The sequence below is a fragment of the Leucopleurus acutus genome, assembly GCF_964270905.1.
Source record: "Leucopleurus acutus genome assembly, chromosome: 9".
NCBI classification, from domain to species: domain Eukaryota; kingdom Metazoa; phylum Chordata; class Mammalia; order Artiodactyla; family Delphinidae; genus Leucopleurus; species Leucopleurus acutus.
The window spans coordinates 83,115,385-83,137,236 of record NC_139144.1 but is presented as its reverse complement, the minus strand read 5'-3'; positions in this window follow the sequence as shown (position 1 = coordinate 83,137,236).

Sequence of the window (21,852 nt, the reverse complement as noted above, 5' to 3'; positions counted from 1 at the left end):
AATGAGCAAACAACTGATATATAAAACAAAATGGATAATTCTAAAGGCTTTATGATGTGTGAGACAGCTGATAACAAAAGAGAAGGTAATGTATGTCTTCATTCAGATGAATTTCTAGAATAGATAAAATTAATCTGTGGTGAAGTAAAAAAATTAAATGGTCACCTCTAAGGAGATGTTTGGCAGGGACAGGAAACAAGGGAATTTTCTTTGGTGATCAAATACTCTATATTTAGATAGGCATTATACAGGTCTATTTATGAAAAAAATGAAATCACATGCCAGAGATATGTGTATTTTAATGTACTTAAATTTTATGTCAAAGAAAATCTGTAAGCAAACACTGAACTTAGTAGGCATGATTTCCACAGTTTTAGTTATGAATTCTGAAGCACTTTTTTTTATTCTGAGATTGAGAAAATGTATAAATATATTGTGGATAATGGAAGCCAGATTTACCATTACTCACAAAGAGAGTTATACACAGAGAAAGCCAGAAGACTAATCTAGCCAAGATCTTGGTTTCTAAATATTATTCTTTAATTACAAGGAATAGGCTCCTTGGATAAACAGTTGGGACCAGGAACACAAGAGAAGCCTGGAACATCTTGTCATATCAGAAAATAAGTAAGTGCTCCAAGAGTGAGGAATACATTAAAAAAAGGACATAAGAATTAGCTTGGTGTGACTCTCCCTGGCAAAAACTAAGACATTTTGAGCATTAAGATAAATAATGATAATAGCAAATTATAACTCACTGCATAAAATTAGGATCTATGAGCTGAAGCTGTCATGAATAAATGAGTGAATAAATAATTGGAATAAAAGAGAAAACCCACCAAGACACTACTTAACATATATAGTTGGAATGATGAAGTTATAACATTGATTAAAGGAAGCTAAAAACTCTTGGATAAAAATTTAATGAAGACAAGGTATTTAACATAGTCAAAGAATCTCTATAAAAATTATGATTAATTTCAAAGGGGAAAATAGACTTGATTATAAAGAAAATTAATGGAAGCCACAGTAACCAGCCAAAGTTAATAAAACTAAATATTCAGAGAAACTTACATCATATGCCTCTTGATATGATGCACTGAGAGTGACATAACCTTAGGTATGTGGTTTCCCTGCCAAAAATGCATAGCTTGACTTTAATATAAGAGAGAGAGAGAAAATGAATAAACAATAAAGCAAGGGTAAAATGTTAGCAAGTGGCTAATGTAGATAAAGATTATACAAGAGCTCATCGTTACGTTGCAATTTTTTTGTAAGTGTGAAATCTTATGAAAATAAGTTACAAGATACATGTTAGGCTTTGTTTCTATGGAACTTAAGTTCTGGAGGGGTAAGACAAAAGAAAAGAGAAATAAGTGAATAAGCTATACAATTTTTTAAAAAATTATTTATTTATTTATTTTTGGCTGTGTTGGGTCTTCATTGCTGCACGCGGGCTTTCACTAGTTGCAGCGAACGAGGGCTACTCTTCATTGTGGTGCCCGGGCTTCTCATTGCAGTGGCTTCTCTTGTTGCAAAGCACAGGCTCTAGGCACACGGGCTTCAGTAGCTGTGGCGCGCGGGCTCTAGAGCACAGGCTCAGTAGTTGTGGTGCATGTGCTTCGTTGCTCCGCGGCATGTGGGATCTTCCCGGACCAGGGCTCGAACCCGTGTCCCCTTCACTGGCAAGTAGATTCTTAACAACTGCGCCACGAGGGAAGCCGTCCCAAGCTACACAGTTTTAGATGAGGATACTTGCTATGAGAGGGAGGAAAATGAGAGCGATGTCCTAAAAGAATGATATTGTCCTGAGTTGATATATTTTGTTTTAAGGATAATTTGGTCTCTATACCTGAATGCCAATACATTATGCATAGTTGCTGTTTGATAAAACTTAATTGAATTTAATGACAAAAGCTAGTGTATCCTAATACTCTAGGAAATCAATGAGTTTCGATTGAGCCAGGAACGCATGTCAGGGTAGCATTATTAAAAAAAATAATAAAAAAATTAAAAAACCACCTGCACTCAGAATGGGTGCTGTACCATAGGAAACCACTCTTTCCCACCTAATTGACTTCCCTGCATATTGACCTAGAAAAAGCACCTCAAATTTTACAGAAATCATACATTTTGCATAATAATGAAAAATTATGCAGAAACTTTGAGAAAGAAGACCAGGCCATCCCTAGGTGGTATGGGACCCTACTTAAATCAGATCGCATTGTTTACTTTCACTTATTTTTCTAACTGAATAGTTAAAATAAAATGACCATATAAGAATCTGGTATTGGAAAATATATTATCATCCAGTTTAACTTGCCATCTGTTGGTTAAAACATAATAGAGGGAAATGGGAGCTGATGCTTAGAAAAGATTGCATATAATTACATATATAAATAGATATCTAGGTATGTAATAGAAATAAATATAGAAATAAAATATAAAATATGATAAAATCAGGGTCTTTTATGTGCACATGTATTGGATCAATTTTATCTTTCAAATTTCCTACAGTCTAAAAATATCAAAAACTATTGAAGAACTAAAAAGAACAATGTGAAAAGCACAAACTCTCAAATCCTATCTCTTGTATGTAAGTGGCATTCCTACCATTCCATTGATGAAATTATTGCCAATAATTTCTTCCCCCTCACTTTGTTCTCCTGCTAGGAAAGAAAAAAAACTGTGAAAATTGCAGGGGGTGAGAGAGGGTGTTCTTAACAGATATTGTATTTTATTTTAATACTTTACATGATATGGAGGTTAAATTGAGACCCAAGTGTATTAAATGATGAATAAAGTATCATTCGAAAGGTGAAAATGCAGTGTACCACATTTATCAAAACCAGTGACTAGGGTGCTTATTTACTTTATTTTCTACCTATTCAACATCATGAAATAGAAAGCTATGCCAATTTAACATTTTTTATTGATTCTAAATTCCATTGTCTTTCCCTCTATTATTTTTGAGTATTGAAGGATGCAAATATAAATACACATTATGTTATATAAAAAAAGAAAAAGAAAACTATAAAGGAAAAATCATTTAGTGTTTTGGTTTTAGGTCATTTATTTCTCCATGCATGAGGAGAAGTTACACAATGCTATCTGAAGAGAATATTATCCTGCAATAAAGCAATCAGATTTTTAAAAAATCAAGGTATAAATAAATTATAACTAAACCACAGCTACTCTAAAATCCACTTTTTGTAATTATTTTTTAAGTGTATGCTGATGGAATTATTACAAAGTTTCACAGGCTTTCACCTAAAGTATTTAAGATTTGGAAATTTTATTCAATATATGACAGCAAACGCAATTATAGAATATAATTCAGATACAATAAAACTAATGTTGTTTTATAAAACTAATGAAATCCATTGCATTGTTAACTTTAAGAACTTCATTTTTACCTAAAAAAATCTCCTTCTCTACTAAAGGACAGCAGAAGGAAAGATTAATCCTAAATCCAGTTAGAGTACAAAAGAATAAATTGCAATATGTTACCAGCATTTCTCAACTTCTTGAGGCTGTTTCCTATAGCCCTTTGTTTACAATTTTTAATTAATTTTTTTTATTTAATTGCAAATATTTTTACATGGTTTGAAGTATAAACTAAACTTCATTTGGAACAGTAAAATCCTTCTGTTTTTTACATATTAAATTTATTATCATCATAGTAAATGGGATTTGGATATAGATATTGCCAATTAGGGAAAACATTTTGTTAGGCTGGGGATGAGAAATGATGTGGGAACCTCTTCCGGCAAAGATAACTTCAGAGTTCTCCTGGACACAGATAGTGTGCCCAGGTGACCATGTCTTAATAAGTAAAGTGGATTCGATTTGTCGTGCCTGCTAGTTCCATCTTTGCTTTCCTTCAAGGAGCTGTGACAGACAGCACACGGCCTGTGGGGGATTGTTCGTACCTTCCCATTGGTGATATCTGTCATTGCATCTTGTTCCTGTTCCCTGGCTTGACAGGAATTCTGCTTCAGGGTTGAGAATGGTTGGGAACCCAGACCATTTATGCCTGTCAGCCTTGTTGACAGGTAGACACTGGAGCTGCCCTCTTCAGTGTCATCTAGCTCAGCTTCTAGGCACACCAGAATAGGGGCGTTCTTTTCTACTTAACAAAGAGGAGACCATGACACAGAACTGTGACACCTTAACTACCGCCACTCAATTCTGGTTTTTTGCTTCAGCAGATTGTCCCTCCAACCACTCCTGGCTTAGCTCATCACTTAACCAGCATGCAAATCTAAATCAATCCTCTTGATTCAATACTGAGCATTTCATAGTACACCAGACAGATACACACCCACAGCTAAAAGAGTCCTCCCAAACTCATCCCATTATTAAACTCCTGTATTAGTCAGTTTGGACTTCTAAGACAAAATAGCATAGACTGGATGGCTTACACAAGAAACACATTTCTCAGAGCTCTGGAGCCTGGGAAGTCTAAGATCAAGGTGCCAGCTGATTCAGCTCCTGTTAAGAGTTCTCTTCCTGATTTGCAGGTGGCCACCTTTTTGCTGTATTCTCACTTGATCAAGAGAGAAAGGCACTAATCTCTTCCTTTTCTTATAAAGACACGAATTCCATCCTCATGACCTCGTCTAACCTTAATTACCTTCGAAATTATCATAGTGCGGATTGGGGTTCCAACATATGAATTTGGTGGGGGACATATAAACATTCCGTCCATAAAACCCCATGCCTTATCTTAAACTATTCATCTCTTAAATACTGACCTTAGTGTTTAACATATCTAATATTTTATGTAAGGATATTAATTGTTGGATCATAGCAATTCAATTCACTTCCTGTAAAATGAGCTATTATCTTATCTGAGTTCAGTAGCATAAGCAGCATTTTTTAAAAATCCTCAGTTATAAATGTTGTGGCAGAGTTGATTATTCTCTAGTTTTTAATCACCTTTGCAATGTGTATATTATAATACAGCCTTTCTTATAGTAAGTTTGCATGTTGTTTACATATCAATTTCCCTATTACACTGGGAGCTACTTGAAAGCAAAAAACAACTTACTAATCTTGGACCACTTCATTTATGATAATTTATGGAACATAGTAGACACCCAGTAAATGTTTTTAGAGGGTTGAATGAATGTACAGATTATCAAATATATAATGTGTGAAAAAGAAAAATATGGAACTTATAATACATTTAGCATTTAATTATATAAATGGTAATTATGGTTTTGTAAAATTTATATTAACATGTGGACAGACTGAAAGGACAGCAGGGAAAATGAGAACAGTGTGATTTGTTGAAGATGATAAAAATGAGTTTTCCTATGTTTTTATTTCTATTCATATGATTATTATATTATTTTGTGAATAAGCAATACATAAGAGAAGGGCTATGAGTATTACATGTGATGCAATGAGTTCCATGTCTATATTATATAGCTGTTTCTGTTTCCCCAAGTTCAGTTGGGTGTGATCTTCCCCATGTTTACTCCAGCCAATGAAATTATAACTACCTAAAGGACATATGAATATTCTGTTTATAATAAATATTTACAACGACAGATGGTGGATTTTAAAACATTATGCTTTTCTGAGTATATACATAATTTTAAAATTAAATTTAGAAGTTCTACAACATTTACCTATAAATATATATACATTGTATATTTTGCAATGTTGTGGTTTAAAATTAAGTATCTTTATGTTTAAAGATATATGCTTGATAGGATTTCACCTTAATGTAATACATGGAAGCATTTATTTTTAAAACTATATATATTTCTTAGAATTATTTTACATAATCATAATATGTAATATTGCATTGCACTGCACTATGTTAGGGGTACAAATTCAATAAATCAAATAACTACAAAAAAGCTCTCATTATTGAAAGGTTTTACTTGGCCTACTGAAATTGTGACAACTATTCTATTTTGAGAGCTGCACTGAGGAAGGAGGAGGGTGGGACATAGGAAAACATCAAGTAACAGATACAAAATTATAATTCAGCAATGACACGCATACCCATGGGTCCTAACGTTACATACATCCTGTGGCAAGCAAGTAAAATTTTTTCTTTCAAGGGTCCTATGTTTTAACTCAATTAGTATTATATTTAAGAAGAATAAAACTATTGATTTGCTTGCAGAGAAGCATATGATTGATAATATACGCTAATATTTTACTAAATATTAAGATCTAGTATGATGACATATGTTATTCTAATCCCTTAGCTCTCCTGTAGGTAAATACAATCCTACATTTATTTTTGAGGTAAGAATTATGTGAACAGAATCTTCTCCAAATAATGTAACTGTGAATAAAAGTACAATAGAATGAAGTATTAGACTTTTTAATCCAAACACTCAGGTTTTATAGTAGTATCTTTCTTCCTCACAACTTACAATGACTTTTTATTTGCTATTGCAGGATATGTAATTTAGCATTAAAATTAAAATATGCATACTTTATATATGATATATAATTATATAACATATAACATAATATCTATTAATATACTATGTACTATATAACAAATGTATATATAGCATTAAAGTTACATATTTGAGCATTCAGAATTACAGCTAATTGATGTCCATTTATAAATTTTTAGTTCTTTAATAAACAGTGTTAAATAATAATAAATTGTGGCAAAAAAAGAATTTTGTATTCTTTACCCTTTTTCAACACCATTGATAATTTCAGAATCCCACTGAGCCACTCTCAAGCTATCATTATTTCAACAATCAGAAGGGCAATTACAGTTTAATAACAATTTTGCTCAATTGCCTGATAAAGTAATAGGGGATTACAATAAATGTGCATGCATGTTGATAAATTTTCTCAGGCTCCCCAGCTCCCACCTCACAGAGACTGGGAAGTATCAACTCTGGCACCACAAGATGTGCTTGGAGTGATTTCATGGCTCTGTCCCAACAGCAGCAATCACACTGCACAGGGATTACCACTCCAGTGACACAGTGAGAGGCCTGCGTACCGCAAAAAAAAAAAAAAAAAAAAAAAAGTTTATGCTATTGAAATGGTTTCTAACACTCAACTGGTAAGTTCATCAGCTCATGACAAATGATTATATCACTTATTTATATGTTTGTCAACGTCACACATCACCTTTCCCCAGGGGAGCTCACTGTACTTCCTAGTAAACCAAAATTATATTCTACTCTATTATACACACAAAAATTGAAAAGGAGAGAAGGAAAGGCAGATGCATTAGCAGAGAATGAAATAGTAAATAGTCATTAAGTCAACTTCTGACCAGAGGACAAGTGACTAAAGAAATATGTCACAGTAGCAGTGTATGTAGCATGTGCTTTCAGAGAAATAAGATATTTATCTAGAATTTTCACAGATGCTTTGTCCTTTGATAGAATATTTTGTTGTGACTGTTTTGCTTTCTACTCAGCATATAGTTTCACAGGACTCTGTTGAATATTTCGTGGTGATGATGATTTGAAGTGAAGGTAGTAGACTTTCCCTCACCCTCAAGAATATTTAACAGGAGCTGTGCCCTAGTCCTCTGAGGAGGGATCTCTTTTTAAATCCTATGTTTCTTTGGAGAAAAAGTTGGTGAGTAGGTGTGCTAAATTATGAAATTTTTATTGGCCAGACCCTAGTGAAATCACTTTTGGTTCTTAAGGTAGAATTGTTTTCATTTTTTTAAGGTAACAAAGCTGTTAGAACACTGAAAAAATATCCCTGGGTTCACAAGTACTATATCATAATCAGTGCAAACTATTACATTTAAAAACCTAAGCAAATTCCTAGATTGAATCTAGGCTAACAACCAGAGTAGAGTCAGGGATGAAAAGTGCAAGGATGACTGGACCAGGATGACTTTGGCACAGTGAAATGATCATTTGAGGTATATATATATATATATATATATATATATATATATATATATATATTTTTTTTTTTTTTTTTTTTTTTTTTTTTTTGCTGTACGCGGGCCTCTCACTGTTGTGGCCTCTCCCGTTGCGGAGCACAGGCTCCGGACGCGCAGGCTCAGCTGCCATGGCTCACGGGCCCAGCTACTCTGCGGCATGTGGGATCTTCCCGGACCGGGGCACGAACACGTGTCCCCTGCAGCGGCAGGCAGACTCTCAACCACTGCGCCACCAGGGAAGCCCCCATTTGAGGTATATTTTATTGGAGCAGTAACAGGGGCCATTATGTCCAGGATCTGTTAATTCCACTCTATAGATTCTAAAGCAAAGCGAGGGCTAGTACAGACTGGATCTGTGTTGTTCATCTGTGGTTCTGTCCTGATTAGCGCAGTGTCTGGCATATCAAAGAATAAACAATTAAATGCAGTTTTAAAAATGTCTTCCAAAATAAAATATGAAATGAATTTCTTCATGTCAATAATATGCTTAACTCTTTTATCCATCTGTTTCACTTTTTCTTAAAAGAAATTAGAGATGATATATAATATTTAGTTATTTCTTGAGTATCCCAAGCTAGTACTTCATATGAAAAATTTAAAAGTTTTAGCTCTTCAATAATTCTTTCAAATCATTTCAAAGGATCTGAAATTATGAAGAGACTGTGATAAAATGTGTTAATCACCAGTTCTAAAAATTAGGTTTATGTGTTGACTTTATGAGAATCCAGTTGAATGGCAATTATAGCTAGCTTTTGAGAACAGAGGTGGATAATTATTTTATTATTTATTGTCTTTTTATTATTGGAGTATAGTTGCTATATAATGTTGTGTTAGTTTCTGCCGTTCAACGAAGTGAATCAGCTATATGTATACATATATCCCCTCCCTCTTGGACCTCCCTCCCACCCCACCCCCCAGTCCCACCCATCTAGGTCATCACAGAGCACCAAGCTGAGCTCTCTGTGCTATACAGCAGGTTCCCACTAGCTATTTAATGCAATGTTATAAATGGGACAACCCATCTAACTCTTGAATTTTTTTGTGATTATGCAAAATTTCAGATGGTTGGGTCTGTTTGGTTCCACACATCACTGGGATTATTTTTTTATAATGATTCAGTATGGTCTGATTTACATTTAACTAAGCTTATCTTTTAATTTTAAGAGTCATTATTTTGTTTCTGCTCTTGTGAATCTTCTTTTGGTAGTATTTACAAACTTAGGACTGAAAAAAGAGAGGCAAGATTTTTAAAATATTAGAAAAGAAGCCAGTCATTTAATTTTGTCTCAGAAATGCACTGTATCTTATAAAAATCTGTACAGGTACATAATACCTATTGAAGTGTATAAAGTATTAGGTGAGCTTCAAAGTAAAGAAGTATTGTCTCTTATTCTTTAAGAATTTGAAATGTTCAACAATTCTGGTAATATTTCATTAAAATTTATGATGAAAATGTAAGACTAACTTTTATTCAGTAAATTAAAAATTTGTAGAAAGCAGTATCTGTTTACAAATGTACATATTTCCCCCTCATTCCCTATCAATGAATGGTTGTTAGCCTAATTTCTTTTTCTGTAACAACTTCCACTTTTTAAATGTCCTTGTATGCTATTAGAAAAGCAATATACATACACACACAAAAAAGTGAAGAACTTATTACCAACTTCATTATGTCATATATAAGGTTCATGCTGAGTCATATACTTGTATGTTTATGACTGTTATGTATAAGTAAGGAAATATCTTTTGTAATTTACAGGATAAAGTTTATATTTTTATGTATACTTTTAAAGCATAGATTGTACAACTAAAAACTGCTGAGTGATTATTTGGGCTTACGTGTGATTATATTGCTCTTAATTTAGATAGCAACTTATTAAGCTTGGGTAGCATATTAATTAATGAGAATTCTTACTCTGCTTATTTCCAGAGACATTGTAGCATATTTCTAATGCCCAATGATGACATTTTTAGCAGTTCCCAATAAAGCAGTCCAATTAAATTTGGCTTCTAGGCACTGAAGTAAGAATTAATTCATTTTATTGTTTACTTGACTCTAAAGTCTAATATTACAAAGAAACAATTAGTAACTAAAATTAAAATTTTTAATTTTGTGCAATAGAATACAGAATTGCATTAATTGTATTTTAATATTTATAGGATTACAGTTTATTTATTCCCTGATTTTAACTCAATTTTTTTTTTTTTTTTTGGCAGTACGCAGGCCTCTCACTGTTGTGGCCTCTCCCACTGCGGAGCACCGGCTCCGGATGCGCAGGCTCAGCGGCCATGGCTCACGGGCCCAACCGCTCCGCGGCATTTGGGATCTTCCCGGACCGGGGCACAAACCCGTGTCCCCTGCATCGGCAGGCGGACTCTCAACCACTGCACCACCAGGGAAGCCCTCTTAACTCAATTAAAAAAAAATATTTTCACAGTGTGCTTTCTTCAACATCATCAAAAAAATTTAAGAATCAACCAATTATTATTTTAAGAGGGAAAATAAACGGAAGAAATAGAGAAAATGATAACAAGCCTATTAATAGTTTCTAATAGTGTTTAAAATGATCACAATATCTTCAGTCTTGGGGCTTCCCTGGTGGCGCAGTGGTTGGGGGTCCGCCTGCCGGTGCAGGGGACGCGGGTTCGTGCCCCGGTCAGGGAAGATACCACATGCCGCGGAGCGGCTGGGCCCGTGAGCCATAGCCACTGGGCCTGCGCGTCCGGGGCCTGTGCTCCGCAACGGGAGAGGCCGCAGCGGTGAGAGGCCCGCGTACCACAAAAACAAACAAACAAACAAACAAACTTCAGTCTCAATTGTTGCCTGAGATAATTATTTGGTCAAAGACAAAGCATGAATCATATAGAAGACTTAAAGTTTTCTACCATTCTAATTATCTCAATTATTAATACATACTTTTAAATCTCTTTGTGTTTTTATTGGTGATGCATTATAAAAGATGATGTATGTACTAATCACGGCCTATTCACTCCTGAGGAAGGGATCCCTCAGCCTAAAATAATTTCTCCAAAGCCAAAGAAGTTTCTGTAAATGATGAGTCTGTAACATACAGTATAGACATAGGAAAAGACAATTATTATCAGAAGCTTCCTGAGAGAATATCCATACATATTACTCAAGCATTTCTAATACTTACACACACATTTGAAATAAATAATTATAATCTTGCAAAGACTGGCTAATCGCCAAATAAATTACAAAACATGAGTGCACTACTAATAATGGAAGAGAATTTGCATCTTCTTTAAAATTTTTCTCAATCATTACATGCACAATATTCTTTATGGCTAAACTTGATTCATAATTTATTTTATTCATTTGATAAAATTATTTAACATTGTTTCCAATGTTACATTTTTTGAAAATACACTTGGACATTTTCCTTCCTGTTGATGACCATAATCTTTGGAGATCTGACTGATACAGAATATCTTTTTTTTTTTTTTTTTTTTTGTGGTACGTGGGCCTCTCACTGTTGTGGCCTCTCCCATTGCGGAGCACCAGCTCCGGACGCGCAGGCTCAGCGACCATGGCCCACGGGCCCAGCCGCTCCATGGCATGTGGGATCCTCCCAGACTGGGGCACGAACCCGTGTCCCTTGCATCGGCAGGCAGACTCTCAACCACTGCGCCACCAGGGAAGCCCCCAGAATATCATTTTTGATAGTACTAAGATATTATATAGAAAATGTGGGTGAAAGCAACATTTCTGACCGTGAACTCTGATTATCTGTGAATTGTCTGTTTGAGAGCATGAGATAGATTTTCTATGCTTTTTCTATTACAGTACATAAGACTCAGACTTTCACCTCAGATACCTGAAGTAAAGAATTGCTATAGACCACATTACTCAAAAGGAAAAAAAAAAGGTATTTTCCTCATTGAGGTCAAAATATTATTAAAGACACCTACATGAGTACCTATGATTGCTTTTCTGCCTTCTCCCAAGAAACCAAGCAAGATAAATACTTTCTTAATGCCAATGTGTCAAACATCCAGATCTCAGGGTATTTGTTTGTTTGTTTTTGTATAATATAACATAAGATAGGTTTATATCAAATTACATATATGAAGAGTGCTTCGATTGAAGCCAGGACTCAAATTTTTATTGTAAAATAAAAATGTAGCTCTGAATATAATGTTTTGCTTAGAGATAGTAAAAAATTGACAAAATGGCAAATTTTATATTTCTAAAACCATTGAAAATTTATTTGCAGTTTAAAATTTTAGAATAGGTGTTTAATTTCAAAGTACAACTTCAATAATCTGCATTTATCAGATAGATGAATAAATGAATGTTTATTTGGGAATACTACAATCCTATATAAAATGATGTATCTTTAATCTAATTTCCCTGTCTGATCAGAATTTAAATTATATATTGAGTTTTCAACACATTTAAAAATATATGTGTATACATTACTATATATGCTAATTTTATATTACTATACGCTAATTATACATATATATTAGTAATAACGATGCAATTCAACCAAGGATATAGAGAAAAATAGGAATAGTATGATATGAAACCATGTCCATGAAAGCATTGACTATTTATATGAATCTTTTCAGTTTAACTTCACAAAATTATTGAAATTCACTATACTTGTTTAACTTTAAACAATATGAGATCTTTTTAATACTGTATCTATATTCCCCAAATATGTATTTAAATTAATCATTCTGCAACATTTGCAATATTTATTTTCTTTACAAAGACTGCCATTAAACATGGATAAATAAGGAAGTCCTATTCTTAATGGATTTAGGATCTTTTGGGTGAGACTGAACACAATTTAAGAGACTAAAACCTGCTTAAGGAACAGTATATAAACAAGGTATTTTCTTTCAAATTAAATACCTTAATGGTGAGTCAATTCCATGGTAATGAGTTTCCTTATTATGGTTTAGTTAATCAGGGTAAATTTAGTTTTTAAATTTGTAATATAACTCCTAACTGCTTATGAGAAGAAATTGTTCATTTTCTACTTAAAACAGACTATTTTGAAAGGCCATGTCTTAGTCAGCTATTGCCCCAATTATCAAATGTACCAAGCAACTCCAAATCTCAGTAATCTACAACAACCAGGTGGCTTCCAAGACCGCACGTGGCCCGAATGGCTCCGGTTAGGCTTAATTTCATCTTGTATGCAGGCTTCTAGTCTGGGGTCCATGTTTCCACAATTTCCTTGGAGCAGCAGATAAGAACAGCAGATTCTTCTCTTCACAGATCATAGCAGAACAATCAGATAAGCAGAAGCACGCAGACACTTTTAATGCCTTGGCCAAACTGACAAAGTGTGCCTTCTGTCCACATCCCACTGACAAAATGGAAATATGACAAAGTAGAGCCTGCCATGCCCAGCAGACTGGGAGGGAGCACACTAGACATAGACAGCCTGGGAGTTCAGTTTGTTCCTCAACTTCGCTAGCACATTGCCGGAATTTCTCGGAAATATTGTAAGGAACTTTTCTGAGGCTAGAGTTTCTGCAAAGAGATCAAGAATCTTGGTAATTAGGATGATGGAAGAAATTGATTGATTGGGAAGGGCCATTTTATATTTACAGAATTCTACAGTTGCAGGAAAATGTTATGCTATACGTATAGAATTTCATAATTATGTTTTTTAACCTTCTTTTTATTCTGGAACTTTTCTTAGAGTTGAAGCCTCACACATTGTACATGTTCCATTCCAAGAAATGTGAAGGTAGTCACAGAACAAACTGTTAGAGGTTGGGAGTTGCGATGGTTAATTTGATGTGTAGGCTTGACTGGCCATAGGATGCCTGGAATAAACATTATTTCTGGGTGTGTCTGTGCAGGTGCTTCTGGATGAGGTTAGCATTTGAACAAGTGGATTTAGTAAAGCAGAGTGCCCGCCTCAACGCAGGTGGGCACCATCCAATCCATTGAAAGCCTGAATAGAATAAAAAGCAGAGGGAAGAGGAATTTGCTCCCTTTTTTCCCAAGTACTTGATTTTGGACACCTTCTCTGAACTCAGACTGGGATTTACACCATTCTTCCCTGCTTCTCAGGCCTTCACACTTGGACTGGATTACATCACTGGCTGTCCTGGGTCTCCAGCTTGCAAACAGCAGATCATGGGACTTCTCAGCCTCTATAATCGTATGAGCCAATTCCTAAAAATATATATGTATATTTACATCTACTTGTCAGTCTATCTATCTATCTATCTATCTATCTATCTATCTATCTATCTATCTATCTATCTATCTACCTGTCTGTCTATCTTTTATTGGTTCTGTTTCTCTGGAGAACCCTGACTAAAACAGGAATGATTTAAAATGTCTTCTCTAGAACTATGTTAGAAATAATATGTTACTTCTCTATTAAGAGAGACAATATTTAAGACAAATTCCAATATTTCTAACAGAGAATTTTAACTTTTTTTTTTGTCTCATGTATCAGTAGCTGGACACACACAAACATACACCTACATGCACGAACACAAAAGCCTACAATTCTCATAGAAGTTCTAGAGTCAGTTAAATGAAATATTTTACAAGGAAATGACAGAAGACCCCTGCTCGATTAAGCCAAATTAATAATAATTAAAGGTTTGTAATAAAGTTGCCAAGTGCTGTATCTAGGATTTAATAATCTCTACATTTTTCAGTATATTTTAATAATTTAAATATAATTACTAGAAAATGTCTTTTTAAACTTTTTTTTAAAGCTAATGTTTTAGTTCTTGATAGGGGAAAAATAATATATAAAGAAATGACTCTTTTTGATTAACCACGTCAGTGAGAAATGGATTATTCAAGTTGTAAGCACAGTGTCTAACAGAAAATAGTTTCTGGAGCATTAAAGTGCCATGCATGGACATATGCACACTACCAAGTGTAAGATAGATAGCTAGTGGGAAGCAGCCACATAGCACAGGGAGATCAGCTCGGTGCTCTGTGACCACCTAGAGGGGTGGGATAGGGAGGGTGGGAGGGAGACGCAAGAGGGAGGGGATATGGGGATATATGTATATGTATAGCTGATTCACTAGGTTATACAGCAGCAACTAAAACAACAATGTAAAGCAATTATACTCCAATAAAGATGTTAAAAATATAGAGTGCCATCCACTGGCCTTGGTTGTTTAATGTTTGTTTCTCTGAAAAGTGGCTACAATATTAACATACATACCATCTACAGATAAGTAAAAGGATAGAGAAAATGGAAAAATAACCAAATTGCAAAACTGTTATATGGGCTTTCCAGCGAACAGTCAAGAAATGCTTTGCATTATTTAGCATCATCTATAGACATCTCTTGATTTTGTCCATGCTTTTGTCTGAAGAAGAAATTTCTTTACGCTCAAGTGAAATGGTCTGATAATGGTCTGATAAATGGCAAACCCACTGTAACACGGTTACCGCTGTAACAGAAACTTCAGAAAGATTTAATTGCTTGAAAATATCTGAAGAAAAAATACAGGACACCAAAAGGTCCAATGGGAAATTAAATGGCAGCTACTTAACATTTGGGATTTGAGAGGATCCCTCTGGGGTGTTTGTGCAACCAAGAAGCTTAGGGATGTTGCCATCCAGTAAAGTTTCTTGGTTGGTAGAGAGCTCCCTAGTGAGTTAACTAGAAGGATAAGTATGCACACTTATCACCTACATTAATGCTATATTGCTGCTGACCTACATGCAATCTGAACTAGCATACATGACAGGTCAGAAATGGGACCTTTCTGATACTCTAATTTTAAAAGAGAAGAAAGGAGAAGTATAAAGTAAACTATTTGGTTTATGGTCAATCACAGGTTTCACATATGTGGAAGTGATTTTTTTAAGTGAAAAACTCTACTCCCTTGCATCAATTTTTATTTTTATTTTCTTCCAAGATCATTAGTCAACACACTGCCAAGGGTGAATTCTGATCTTTGAAGGTCCATTACAGAACCCTCATTTCTGTGAAAATGATTCTAGCTGTAGATCACAGACAATCAGCTCATGCAAGTAAGACTGCACAAGGAGTTATAGGTAAGGATGCAATTTATATGTTGAAGAGAACATGTGTTTCAACTGAAGCCACAACATTAAACGTTTTCAAAAGAAGAATTACAAAAGGCAGCATAAGTGACTGGTCATTTTGACCACTGGCTGGTAATGCCACATATTCTCATGAAGAGGGAAAAAAAAATCACTCTTCTATAAAATAAAAAATAAGTGTGCTTGAAAAGATGCTCAACATCACTAATTATTAGAGAAATGCAAATCAAAACTACAATGGGGTACCACCTCATACTGGTCAAAATGGCCATCATTCAATAGTCTACAAATAACAAATGCTGGAGAGGACGTGGAGGAAAGGGAACCCTCCTGCACTGTTGGTGGGAATGTAAGTTGGTGCAGCCACTATGGAAAACAGTATGGAGTTTCCTCAGAAAACTAAAAATAAAATTACCATGTGATCCAGCAATCCCACTCCTGGGAATATACCCAGACAAAACTATAATTCAAAAAGATACACGCACCCCTGTGTTCATAGCAGCACTATTCACAATAGCCAAAACATGGAAACAACCTAAATGTCCACTGATAGATGAATGGATAAAGAAGATGTGGTACTTATATACAATGGAATATTACTCAGCCATAAAAAAATGAACTAATGGCATTTGCAGCAACATGGACGCAATTAGAGATTATCATACTAAATGAAGTCAGAAAGAGAAAGACAAACCATATGATTATCACTTATATGTGGAATCTAAAATATGGCACAAACGAACCTATCTACAAAACAGAAACAGACTCAGACACAGAGAACAGACTTTGGTTGCCAAGGCGGGCGGGAGGGAGGGGGATGGACTGGGAGTTTGGGGTTGGTAGATGCAAACTATTATATTTAGAATGAATAAACAACAAGATCCTACTGTATAGCACAGGGAGCTATAGTCAATATCCTGTGATAAACCATAATGGAAAAGAATATAAAAAAATGAATGTCTATATGTGTATAACTGAGTCTCTCTGCTGTACAGCAGAGATTGGCACAGCACTGTAAATCAGCTATACTTCAATAAAAAAAAATTGAAGTAAAAATAATAATGATAATATAACATATATCTAGTAAAAAAAATGTGCTAAAGATGAACAAGCAATGGAAGATTAGGACACAGGCATAATAACTTGAAGTAATTCATTTAATTCTGTAGTTGTTTAATACTGCATGCCTTACACTTTTTTAGGTACAAAAGACTTAAAAGAGAAGGCTAGTTTATAATAACTTGTGTACAGTTTAAATATAAAGAATATAAAATTTATTTGAAATTATATTTTTAATGAATTTGAGGTAGTTTCTAGTATCTGGCTACCCTGTCTCAAATATTGGTGATTTGATTAATTAATGGCACATAATAAATTATATATTGTGCTTATTATCTCTTTGGTCTGCTAGTTTTTCTTGTAAACCATTTGCTCGGTTTTTAAAGTTCTCTATAAGCCTAATTAGCATTTTACTTTACCAATTAATGAGTATAATCTAGAGGTAAAATTAGTTAATACTAGATATGAACATTAAAAAATTAGTTTGGGGCTTCCCTGGTGGTGCAGTGAGAGTCCGCCTGCTGATGCAGGGGACACGGGTTCGTGCCCCGGTCTGGGAAGATCCCACATGCCACAGAGCGGCTGGGCACGTGAGCCATGGCCGCTGAGCCTGCACGTCCGGAGCCTGTGCTCCGCAACAGGAGAGGCCACAACAGTGAGAGGCCCGCGTACCGCAAAAAAAAAAAAAAAAAAAAAAAATCATCTAGTCTGACCCCTCACTTTACAGATGGGAAAACCTTATCCAGAAAAGTTAATTAACTTAACAAAATCTCTGGTTAGCTAATATCTTATTATAGGTTCATAGCTCTATAATAGCACAATTTAGGAATCTGAAATAGCAGCCAGAGGACAAGTCACTGAGTAAAGTTAAATTTAATTATCCCCAAATCAGACATTGAGAATTCATATGTATATGAAACATACACAAGTGAATGTACTGACCACCAGTCCATGTTAGGCACCATGAAGAACAATAAAAGTGACATAGTTTGTATGTGGGCAAGGGACATGTGAGACATCTCTTTACCTTCCTCTCGATTTTTCTACGAACCTAAAACTGCTTGAAAAAAAAAACTGTCTTAATAAAAAAAAGTGAAACAATCAATTACTTAAAAAAGTTACAATAAAACAAGTTAAGTTTAACTAGAATCACAGGCAAACATGTAGTAAATAGTCTAATAGAGCTTTGAAGCACAAGCTATGTTCAGAGAAAGAAAATTCATGTCCCGTTGAGCTGAAAAGAACCAATGATCCAGCCTAAAATGTTAGGAAGGATTTCAAAAGTGGAGGGGTGGTTATGAAAGAGAGGAATTCAGTGCAGAAAAAACTATTGAAATACAGTTCTAATCCTTAATTATTCTATGATCATAGGAATTTATTAATTACAGTGAATAAATTATCAGGTGTCACAAACTCTGTAGAGGACTAGCACAGAAAGGGAATCTACACCTAGTATTTTAAAATAGCAATAGCTACAATTTTATGAGAACCTACCATGGGGCAGATGCTGTTCAAAGTTTACTGATGTGTAACAAACCACCTGCCAACAAAAACAATCTATCATTTTAATGGTGCTGTGGGTTTACTGGGTCCAGCTGGGTGGTTCTTCTGCTCTATGCAGTATCAGCTGTGACTGCAGTCATCTGGATGCTCAACTTAGCTGCAACATCCAAGATGATTTCTCATATGGCTGACAACTAGTTGGTGTTGGCTGTAGGCTGGAAGCTCAGCTGCAACCATGGAGTAGAGCACTGGGCTCTCCTTCACAGGGCCTCTCCTGGGGCTTGGGCTTCTGATAGCACAGGGACCACATACTAAGAAGAAACAACCGGAGCATGTAAAAGTGGAAGATTGCTTAAAGCCCAGATTCAGAAGTAACACAGCATCACTTCTGCCACATTCTGTGAGTCAAGGCAATTTTAGGACAGTGTAGAATCCAGAGGAGAGAAAATAGGTTCCGCCTTTTGGTTTAAGGAGAGGCAGAAGATCTGTACCCATCTTTAAGCCAACAATCTTTTATGAATCCAGTCAGCCTTCAAAACAATTCTGTTGAATACTCAAGAAACTTGAAGCACAGAGAGGTTAATAAATAAATTTGCCAATTATCATGGAAAAGAATTGGCAGAATAGACTATTAAATGGAGATAGTCTGACACAGAAGATAACAAATGGCATTGATATTATGCATACATATTACTAGGAAATAAAATAAAAAATACAAATTATTTTATTTCCTAATAATACATCAATTTGGTGTTTTCCAATATATTGTATTTACTCTATTTTGTATAATACTCTATTTAATTTGTATTCTAGCCAACAGGAGTCCCAACACTTGGTAATCTTCTTGTCTTATTTATTTTATTTTACGTTTTATTAAAGTATAGTTGACTTAAAATATTACATTTGTTACAGGTGTACAACATAGTAATTGGATGTTTTTACAGATTATACTACATATAGTTATCATAAAATATTGGCAATATTCTCTGTGCTAAACATTACATCCTTGAAACTTATTTATTTTATACTTAGTAGCCTGTACCATTTAATCTCTTAAACCTATTTCACCCCTCTCTCCAATTTTCTTGTCTTAGGTATTGTGATGTTTACAGGTCCCAAAATTTAATATTGTCATATTGGTTAAGTGATTTTTCAATGATCAATTGAATACTTACAGTTTTAAATACTAAAATTCCATAACATGAGTAAACAAAAAAGTATACATTGCAAAATTTTGAAAAAAATGTTTTTATTGTTTTGAAATGCTGTCACTTTTTATTACACAAAACTGAAATACACGGGATTTGTGAAAAACACTACAGCTTTCAGCAATTAAATCATGAATTTCAGGATGTTTTGAATTGTATCAACATAAAAAATTAAAACATAAATATGATACCACTGGTTACCACTAAATGAGATTATTACCATTTTTTTTAATTTTTATTTTTTTTATACAGCAGATTCTTATTAGTCATCAGTTTTATACACATCAGTGTATACATGTCAATCCCAATCGCCCAATTTATCACACCACCATGCCCACTCCCCTGCCACTTCCTCCCTTGGTGTCCATACATTTGCTCTCTACATCTGCGTCTCAGTTTCTGCCCTGGAAACTGGTTCATCTGTACCATTTTTCTAGGTTCCACATACATGCGTTAATATACGATATTTGTTTATCTCTTTCTGACTTACTTCACTCTGTATGACAGTCTCTAGATCCATCCACGTTTCAACAAATGAACGAATTTCGTTCCTTTTTATGGCTAATATTCCATTGTATATATGTACCACATCTTCTTTATCCATTCATCTGTCGATGGGCAATTAGGTTGCTTCCATGACCTACCTGGCTATTGTAAATGGTGCTGCAATGAACATTGGGGTGCACGTGTCTTTTTGAATTGTGTTTTTCCTTGGGTATATACCCAGTAGTGGGATTGCTGGATCATATGGTAATTCTATTTCTGGTTTTTTAAGGAACCTCCATACTGTTCTCCATAGTGGCTCTATCAGTTTACATTCCCACCAACAGTGCAAGAGGGTTCCCTTTTCTCCACACCCTCTCCAGCATTTGTTGCTTGTAGATTTTCTGATGATGCCCATTCTAACTGGTGTGAGGTGATACCTCATTGTAGTTTTGACTTGCATTTCTGTAATAATTAGTGATGTTGAGCAGCTTTTCATGTGCTTCTTGGCCATCTGTATGTCTTTTTTGGAGAAATGTCTACTTAGGTCTTCTGCCCATTTTTGGATTGGGTTGTTTGTTTCTTTAATATTGACCTGCATGAGCTCTTTATATATTTTGGAGATTAATCCTTTGTCCGTTGATTCATTTGCAAATATTTTCTCCCATTCTGAGGGTTGTCTTTTCGTCTTGTTTATGGTTTCCTTTACTGTGGAAAAGTTTTAAAGTTTCATTAGGTCTCATTTGTTCATTTTTGTTTTTATTTCCACTACTCTAGGAGGTGGATCAAAAAAGATCTTGCTGTGATTTATGTCAAACAGTGTTCTTCCTGTTTTGCTCTAACAGTTTTATAGTGTCTGGTCTTACATTTAGGTCTCTAATCCATTTTGAGTTTATTTTTGTGTATGGTATTAGGGAGTGTTCTTATCTAATTCTTTTACATGTAGCTGTCCAGTTTTCCCAGCACCACTTGTTGAAGAGACTGCCTTTTCTCCATTGTATATCCTTGCCTCCTTTGTCATAGATTAGTTGACCATAGGTGCGTGGGTTTACCTCTGGACTTTCTATCTTGTTCCATTGATCTATGTTTCTGTTTTTGTGCCAGTACCATATTGTCTTGATTACTGTAGCTTTGTAGTATAGTCTGAAGTCAGGGAGTCTGATTCCTCCAGCTCCGTTTTTTTCTCCCAAGACTGCTTTGGCTATTCGGGGTTTTTTGTGTCTCCATACAAATTTTAAGATTTTTTGTTCTAGTTCCGTAAAAAATGCCATTGGTAATTTCATAGGGATTGCATTGAATCTGTAGATTGCTTTGGGTAGTATAGTCATTTTCCCAATATTGATTCTTTCAATCCAAGAACATGGTATATCTCTCCATCTGTTGGTATCATCTTTAAGTTCCTTCATCAGTGTCTTATAGTTTTCTGCATACAGGTCTTTTGTCTCCCTAGGAAGGTTTATTCCTAGGTATTTTATTATTTTTGTTGCAATGGTAAATGAGAGTGTTTCCTTAATTTCTCTTTCAGATTTTACATCATTAGTGTATAGGAATGCAAGAGATTTATGTGCATTAATTTTGTATCCTGAAACTTTACCAAATTCATTGATTAGCTCTAGTAGTTTTCTGGTGGCATCTTTAGGATTCTCTATGTATAGTAT